The sequence below is a fragment of the Vespula vulgaris genome, chromosome 17 (assembly GCF_905475345.1).
Source record: "Vespula vulgaris chromosome 17, iyVesVulg1.1, whole genome shotgun sequence".
Taxonomy (NCBI): Eukaryota; Metazoa; Arthropoda; class Insecta; order Hymenoptera; family Vespidae; genus Vespula; species Vespula vulgaris.
This window is the reverse complement of record NC_066602.1, coordinates 2653814-2662603: the sequence shown is the minus strand read 5'-3', so window position 1 is coordinate 2662603 and position 8790 is coordinate 2653814.

The window sequence follows — 8790 nt, the reverse complement described above, 5'->3', positions numbered from 1 at the left end:
CGCCCATTCCTGCCAGTACGAGAGCGAAAGCGAGAAAGGCGCGAGGGAGAATTTACGAGTCGGTACGTCTAAGCGTCTCTCTTATCGCAACGAATCGATCTTCGCGTTTTCCTTCTTTTCTACCATCGATCTAAAGAAACGATAGAATGAAATATCATATAAATTTAACGTCATACCGCGCTCATGCATACTTGTGATAAAATTATATATATATATATATTTTTTTCTTTCTTTCTTAACATTTTATTTAATTTATCGGACGTTAGAAATAGTTGAAGAAATAGACATCGTCCGTTTAACATTAAACTAAGCGAGCGGTAGGATCGTTAACGACAGCGATTCCCTCGCGCATAGCTTTCTACTTAAACGCAACTTGCCGCGGTCATCAACACCGGACCAATTAGCTCGCTGCGAGTCCGCGAGTCTCATCGGCTTTTGGAAACCGGCGCGAGCGAGTTCGTGAGGTCAAACAAGAATGGTTTCCACGTTCCTCTCTCCTCTCTCTCTCTCTCTCTCTCTCTCTCTCTCTCACTTTTTCTCGCTCACTCTCTTATTCTCTCTTGCTTGTTCTTTCTCCTAACACCAGTCGACGAGCACACGCACACTTATACTTGTTTGCGTATCCGTCGCGTTTTATTACACGTGTCCGGAGAGTACGACGACTCGCGGGAGCCTGGCAATATTCATAAATCAGGAATATCGTTTGAACGAGCGTCACACGAAAGTCGTTCTTCCCTTTTTTCCTTTCCTCTCTCTTTATCTCTTTCTCTTTCTCTTTCTCTCTCTCTTTCTCTCTCTCTCTCTCTTTTCGTTACGCTCCGCTAGAGTAAGAAGAGCAAAGCATGGACTTTTCCAACTCGTGCGAGTCGACCTCTCGTTGAGCAATCACTTTGTATTTTTATGTAGATCGTATCGGCGACACGTGGAGAGTGTGAGAAAGATGAAACATAGATAAGAGGTGACGACGACTACGACGACGACAACGACAACGACGACGACGACGACGACGACGATGATCTCTGTAGCTTTTGGATAACGTTGACGGACGTTCGTCAACGGTTTGTACCAACGATACCAGTTAATGCGACTCTTCCTCGTTAATTCGTGCTCGATCCAACTGATGGGATTCTTTGGAAGCTATAAAAACGTATATAGCAAGACTTTTATATAAGTTCGAGGAATCGATCCTATTTCGAGATAAACCGGTACGGTTAATACACGACGGTGAGAAATACAAATGAGATTTTAAACGTTAAACTATACATCTATCTAACGAACAGATATCTTTCTTTTTTCTCTTTTTTTTTTTTTCTTTCTACCGATGATGATGAAAGAGAAAAGACGAAAGAAAGTAGTCTCTAAGATCTCGTAAAAATGTTTCGGTCAACGAGGTAAAAGAGGGAAGGACGAGAATGGCCGAACGACGGCCGGTTTCGCAAAATGATTGAAATACGTCCGCGGCACGAGTTAAGGGCACGGTCCACGGCTATATTGCCCTTATATGGCCGACAACGCGTAAATCCGCGCGCGAAGAGAAGAAACTGCACCGGCGACATTAATTTGTGAACGATTACGGGCACCTGCTGCTGCTGTTGCTGTTGCTGTTGCTTCGGCTGCTGCTACTGTTGTTGACGTTGGTGTTGGTGTTGGTGTTGGTGCTGCTGCGTGCACCGTCTTATATAAAGAAGAAAGAAGAAAGAATGATAAAGAAAGAGAAGGAGAGACAAAGGGGTCGCGGCTCAACAACGGCAGCGGCCATCGCGCATTCTTTCCTTTCGCAGACGTCACTCCTCCTCCTCCTCCTCCTCCTCCTCCTTCTCCTCCTCCTCCTCCTCTTCTTCCTCCTCCTCCTCCTTCAACTTGTCTTTTGCGGCGTGGCTCGCGTTTTCCTTCGTACTTCGACCCATCCACATTTCGTTCCCGCTCGAACAAATATTTTTTCCTCCCCCTTTCTCGGGATCTCTCCCGTCCTATACCCCTGTCTTTCAAGACTTTTCTTGATTCCAGGAATTTGAAACGTCGTTTCAAAGATGAGCGATGCAGTTCCCGTATATAAAAGGAAAAGGAGGAAAAAAGAGAAAAGGTAGGAAAAAAAAAGAACGAAGGATAGATAGTGCACGTAAGTTACCTGAATATTTTTTCCTTTCTTTTCGTTTCTTTTTTTTTTTTCTTGTATTTTCTCCCTCAAATATTCGCGCAGAACCGAATGTAACTAAATATCCTCGTTAATATGTGCATCGGTTGGAACCTGTTTCCCAACTTGTACGAAGAACTCCGACAATGTTAATAATTCGAAGAGTTGGGATAATATACGTGAGAACGAATGGTAAAAAAAAAAAATAAAAGGTAAAAAAGAAATAATAAAAAAGAGGGAGAAAGAAAAACCGAAGCTGCGTCTCTAATACAATTCTCTCTTTTCGTCTATGTGAATTCTTGTAAACTAAAAATATAATAAAGCAAAGCAAAAGAGAAAGAGGAAGAGAGAAAGAAAGAAAAAAGAAAAAGAGAAAAGATTTTTTTCTACGAATCGAATTCGAACGTAGCAGGTAATTTATTGGCGTCACGTCGGTGCCACTTAATCTTTCGATTCATCGATAACTCACGACAACCCACCCACGTTCTTCGGTACTAAAATGGCAAGTTTCCACGAATTTTGATATTTATCGTCTATCGGTTTCATCGGCTCAGGCGCGAAAGAATTTAGCTTATGCAAATGAAACATTATTTTTTACGGCGATGTTATATCTCGAGAGAAGAAGGGAAAAAAACGAAACGAAAGGAAACGAAACAAAACGAAAAATAAAAAAAAAAGAAAGAAGACAAGAGAAACAAAAAGAACGAACGATTTCGAGAGAAGATGAACCGAGTTGAAGAAAAGTGGGATGAAGGAGGCTAACACTTTAGGCGATCGCGATTAATTTTTTAATTTTTAATTTTACTCCCAGCCGGGGACACTCGGTTTCCGTTCGTTTAAGCTCGTTAATACCGGCCTCCGTCTCTTGCTTTCTCTCTCTCTCTCGCTCTCCCTCTCTCTATTTCTCTCTGCGTCTATCTCTTTCTCCGTTAAAAGCGCGTATCCACGCGTTCTCCCGACGGTCGGGCATACTGAAGAGACAGCTCACTCGGTTTACGCAGTCATGTAAATTCATCCGAGTTAGTTGGCCTGTCACAAAGATGCAGAGACCTTTGCTCGTGAGCGATCTACTCGCCTTGTCCCTCTCCTCTCTCTCTCTCTCTCTCTCTCTCTCTCTCTCTTTCCTCTCTCGTTCTTCGCTGAGCTCTACTTGCTGTCATAAACGGAACACGAGATTTCACTTGTCATACGATCTCGATCGATATTTTATTTATCAAAGGAAAACCCAATCATTCTGTACGTACGTAATCGAGACAGTTGCGAATTAGTTTTATCCTTTAGTTTCATTCATCAGAATCGTAATTTAATTTCATCGATTTTACATTATTTTGCGTAACGTTCGTTCCTCCTCTTTTTCTTCGAATCAACGCTGAAAAATATTAAAAAGTTTGTTATACCCGTAAGAAAGAATAAGGTGTTATGGCATAAGCCGTCTCTCTTTCGTATCGTAATTAAAACCCGGCACGTAGGATGTAAATTTTCGATGATAAATATCGCCGTACGGTCGACAAAGTATAACGTTCCTTTCCTATATCCGAAAGGCGTTTATTAAATGTTTCTACCATAAGAACCGACATTTCTACCGAGAAAGGAAAAGAAAGAGAGAAAAAACTGGTCCTTTTTTAGTCTTTGGTCGTCGGATACCGTGGGAAGCCGTTCGCGGGTCATCGCCAACTAAAACGTGACACATTGAGTTTGTCGACTTCTCGTGCATTTACCTGGACGGCTTCTTCTTCTTCTCACCTCGAATCGCCTCGTAAAAGTCCACCGGACTCGTTGCTACTACGCGATGATAATTGCCGAGATTAGGTGACTCCTGCGAGCAAACTGGAAAGAGAAAGAGATACGTAGAAAAGGTCGAGACTCTCTCGCTAGTTAAAAATAATGTTACGTTGAACGAGTCCATTGCCACGGTCGATCAAAGGTCCTTAACATAATTTTTTTTTTTTTTCGTAATTTTACGGAAACTTTTGTGTAAAAGGAGAAATTAAAGGGATTTCTCTCGATCTTAAATAAAGAAGGACGGATCGATTATCAACGGAAAGGGTACAGGAATTTTAGTATAGGATGAATATGAGAAAGAGGATAAGGGGAGAAGAGGATGAGGAAAGAGAGATAGTAGTAAGAGGAGGATATAAAATTAATAGTGATCTAGATTTCTAGATTGCGGAGAATGCGAGCAATTGCGAATCGTGGGAGTGTGGGAGACGCGATATATGAAATTTAATACGTTCGACACGGAGACGTGGAGCGTATGAAACTGTGAGAAGGAGTAGGGAGGTTGAGAGGTACGATGGAGCAGAATGAGAAAGAGAGGGAGAGAAAGAGAGAGCGAGAGCGAGAGCGAGAGCGAGAGCGAGAGAGAGAGAGAGAGAGAGAGAGAGAAGCAGCAGAGACACATAACGAATGCCATTCCCGACCCGCGTGGTTTCGCGCACATCGCATTATTGTTTGCCTTCAATTAAACTTCCATTTTATGTAATGCCCTGGCCGTCATTTACGTATCGCGATTCTCATAAGCCGCGAGCTCATAACTTCCTTCTTCTTGCAAAGAGACTCTGCTTCTTCGTATATTTTCTACGGGATATCTTCCGAGTTATATCCGTATCCAGAAAAGGAAAATAAAAATTGATTGGTTCTCGAACTATCGCGAATTACTCGGCAGTGAAATAATTTATTTAATACGATTTACGTATTCATTAATTTCTAAGATCAGACAAGTACCGATATAAACGATTAATTCGTCGTTCTACTCTACTTCCCCTTCTCCTACTCGAAAGATACATATTTACCCGATCGAAGCTTCATGGAAAGAAGTGAAACGAGCGAGATATCCCATTAATTAAGACTCTCCAGATGTTTGGAATTACTTCCTTTCCGAGATTCATAGTCGGTCCTGCCAGAAACATCCCCTCCATCGATTTTCCAACGACGAGTCTAGTAGGAAAGATATAACGATGACGACGACGAGAACGACGATCCTCTATCTCGACTTTTGCTTATAACGACGTTGACGAAATTTCCATTTCAATCTGAGCCAGCCCGAGATTCTCTTCGTTTGCTCTTCGTTCGATTAAATTACGAAAATATTCTTCGACAAACTCGTATCCGGCGGACGAATGAAATACAATAAATTCCTTCGCTTTTAATATCTTCATCTCTCTATGTAATAAAAACGATTTTAAATGAGAAATTAGCTTATATTATAATTCGTTCGGTTTCCATGTTTTTTTTTCTTTCTTTTTCTATTTTTTTTTTATTAACTCGAACGAACGCGAAGACAAAAAAAGCGGGGGGGGGGGGAGGGGGGAGGAAGAAAAAGGAAAAAAGAAAAAAAGAAAGAAATCGTCCGTCCACGTCGTAACCGCGCGATAAAGTATACGCTCTCGCGTAAAATCTCAAAGGATCCGTCTGCCATTTTCCCTGGTCGTCCTACATAAAATACCGATCTTCCATCCTATTATTTCCCACGTTCGCATACGGTTCGCATCGTGCAATAATGTAGAGTCGTAATCCTATATTATCCGAACGGAACTGTGGAGGCCATCTCTTCGTCGTTCGCTCGACACTTTTCACAATCTCCATGACGGACGAAGAGGCGTGCGCCACAAGTCAAACCGATCGTGAAATCGTATCTTCTCCGTTCGCAACGAGATACGCAGCGTTAATGCGAACGTCCGAGACGTGTTAGAAGATGAAGGAAAAGAGTTTGAGAGGGGCGAGGAGATCGGAGAGAGACAGAGTAAAGTGGGAGGAAGGAGGAGGGAGGAGACTAAGAAGAAAAGAGAAGAGGATATCGAAGAGAGATGGTGGATGAAAAGACGAAGAGGTATGAAGGCGAGGAGGGCGGAGAGAGAGAGAGAGAGAGAAAGAGAGAGGAGATGAGACGGTCGCACGCATGCATACAATGGTACGGGAACGAGCGTCGAGCCAAGGATGCATTTTATAGGTCCGATGCCTTTTATAGTCCGCGGGACTGCAGGCGGCTTTAAAGAGACTGCTGCCGAGATGAGGAATCCCGTGCAATTAAAGGCTTATTGCTTGCATATCTCCGAATCGATCCGCCACTAAAGTGAGTATTGGCGCGGGTAGTAAAAGCTCCTAGATAACCAACGGCCGCTGACCACCGACCGTGTTTCTGATCTCCCGATTTCGAACGTCGTTCAGGAATGGCTTTGAAGATGAGCTACGCGAGAAGGAGAAGGATTTTATCGTCTTATTTATCTCGTTTTGCTTATTACTATTATAATACGTCGCGAGTAAACGCTATGGATTTACATGTAAATATAAGAAAGATAATACCTCAAAGTACTAAGTCGTTCTGATCGTTCGAACGATGATCCAACGAATCGTATAGTTCGAGCACGGTTCGTACCCATCGCTAGACCAAGGAAGATCGGAGCGAATGAGAGCGCCCGAAAAGGACTGTAAATATTTTCCTGGCGGGCCATCCCCCGGGGAAGTGGTCGATTTTATGATTTTATGGCTTTCATTTTATGTAGCTGTCGATTAGATTCGCGGTACCGCTTTTTACGCTCGTTTCGCTTTTTATATCGGCGCAAAAAGGGAGAAATGTTGGAAAGAGAGAGAGAGAGAGAGAGAGAGAGAGAGAGAGAGAGAGAGAAAGAGACACAAAGAGAGAGAGAGAGAGAGGAGGAGCGATCTCGATGACGCACCGCGAGCATTCTCACTTGGTTTTACGACATCGTCGAAGTACGAGTCGATAGGTCGATCAAATTACCCCTCCCTCTCTCCTTCCTTCATCCCTACCATTGCATCGATCTGCTTATCGCTCGAAATTTTTACTCGCTAGAAATCTCTTGATAAATAAAACATGAAATCCTTCCTTTTGTTTCTCCTTCGCATCGTCGAGGTAACAATTCACAAATTTTACTATTTACCGTAACGACGAAAGAAAGAGAAAAGAAAATAGAAAAAAGAAAAAACAAGAAGAAGAAGAAAAAGAAGAAGAAGAAGCGAGAGAAGAACGAACTGGCGAGTTTACACGGGAGAGTAAAATTTCCAAAAGAACCGAACGCGCTCTACATCGTATGGATCATGGATCATCTTCCTTTCCCTTCTCCATCCTTGCATCTTAACTTCTGGTTCACGAACGATGCTTCGCAGCTTCGGTCGACGTGTTGCTCATTGCTACATTACTAATTTCCGCCCCGGGCCATACACATCGCTCAAATACACGTGCACACCGATACACGAGTTCGCTTGTAAGAGATAGATAGATAGATAGAAAGAGAGAGAAAGAGAGAGAGAGAGAGAGAGAGAGAAGAAAAAGAAGAGAAGGAGATAATGCGTCCACCTACAAACCAATCTATTAGGCGCCATCTCTCTGACTGCTCACTTACATCGGCCTGTTTGAGAGTTCCCCGCGGCCCTCCTTGTTCCCTCTTCGGTCCTTACTCTGTCGTCATCCTCTCTCTCTCTCTCTCTCTCTATCTCTCTTTGAACGGGTCCCCTACAAACTCCAGCACCGGAAGCTGACCGATGCTGAACACCCACGCGCGCGAATTACTCGGACGCGTCTATCTCTCGTGGCGGCGGCAGTATAGTTTCAAGTACGACCGGATTGAAACTAATCGCTTATGAGCGAGCAACGAACTCTTTCCCTTTCGATTTGAAATTCTATTCTCGCGAATCGCAATCGAAAGTGAATTTTGGAACTGGTCTCTTAGTCGTAAACCTTTCGACGCGGCATCGAAAGACAGAGAGAGAAAGAGAGAAAGAGAGAGAGAGAGAGAGGAGTCGTATCTTCAGTCGTAAACTTCTTCCAATTTCGGTCATAAATAACGTCCTCTATCCTTTTGATATTCATTATTATTTACGATCGAGCTAATCGAGAATTTTGTCCCCACCTCCCCTCTCCACCACCCTCCTCCCATTCCCTTCCTCGCTCTCGGTCCTCCCCCTCCTCACCCCTTTCACCGTTCTTTCTCCTTTCTTCTCCGTAACTTCTCAGCTCTCTTTCGTCGACCCTTTAATAAAGTTATATTGCGTTTGTTCGAGACTTCGGTACGAGACTACGCCGTTCAAAGTCGGCCGGATATCCACTAAAATCTAATCTCGTAGGAATGAAAAAGAATCGTCTTTATTTTATTTTCTTTTTTTTTTGGAGGAAGATGGAATCGTATATATGATATGTAAAAAAAGAAGATAGAAAAGGAAAAGAAAAAGAAGAAAAGTAGGCCCGATGATACGATGGTAACGTGAATCCCATCTTAATTATCGTTTTAATTTATGATTGCAACAGAGTCTTAATGGGCAGATCTCTGAACGGTTCTGAAGGACAATCGTGGAGTGTGACGATCGAGAGACGAGTCGTTTCATCGTGTCACTTGCTTCTAAAGACCGAAGGGAGGAAGTGGATTAGAGAGAGAGAGAGAGAGAGAGAGAGAGAGACAGAGAGAGAGAGAGAGACAGAGAGACAGAGACAGAGAGGGAGGGACGTACGCACGTCCATGTAAGTACAGTACATATGTAGGTACGTACGTACGTACGTGTAAGCACACCGGCGCCATCGTTGTAACTGGCAAGTGTGTAATAAGATATCCGCGGATACTCGAAGCCCTCAATTGACTAATTTACCGGCAGTTAGCGGCTATCCGAGCGCTTAGGTCATTCCAACCGTGGCCGGTCATTCG